Source organism: Fukomys damarensis, unplaced genomic scaffold, assembly GCF_012274545.1.
Source record: "Fukomys damarensis isolate Sample0158 unplaced genomic scaffold, DMR_v1.0_HiC HiC_scaffold_27, whole genome shotgun sequence".
NCBI classification, from domain to species: Eukaryota; Metazoa; Chordata; class Mammalia; order Rodentia; family Bathyergidae; genus Fukomys; species Fukomys damarensis.
This window is the reverse complement of record NW_022900939.1, coordinates 14,748,818-14,749,379: the sequence shown is the minus strand read 5'-3', so window position 1 is coordinate 14,749,379 and position 562 is coordinate 14,748,818.

Genomic DNA, 562 nt, shown 5'->3' with positions numbered 1-562 from the left:
CCCGAGACGCGGTCCCTCCTCTGCCGTCCCTCCCCCACTGCCCGGCCTCTCGCCATAAATTAGCCAAGTAAGAAAAGGGACCTGGCCGGTCGTCCGGGAAAGCTTGGGCGGCCGGGGGCAGGAGCCCAGGATCTGAGGAGTCGCTATTGTTTCCCCTCAAGCCCACGTGGTCCCGGGTTACCCCGCTACGCACAGCCGACAGCGCGGGGACCTGGGATGCCCCTCTGTCCCCAATCCGTGTGGCCGCCTCGGTCCTCCTCCTCGCTCCCTGGCACATCTGCTCCGGTTCACACTCGCCCGCACAAGCAGGCATACCCACCCTCATCTCCGGGGCCTGCTGTAACCAGCGCCGCAGAACTCGAGCGGCGGCCGAAACACGCGGGTCGCGCAGCCACGCGCACGCCCTGCCCCGCCGAAGGCCACATAAATCTCTTGCCCTCAATTATTCATCAAGATGAATATTAATGCAGCTCTCTGGGGGCGGGGTGCAAGGAGGCCTTTCATTTTATTTATTTATTTCTGTTTTAGGTGGTCTGGGGGGCGCAGGCCGGGAAAGCGCACA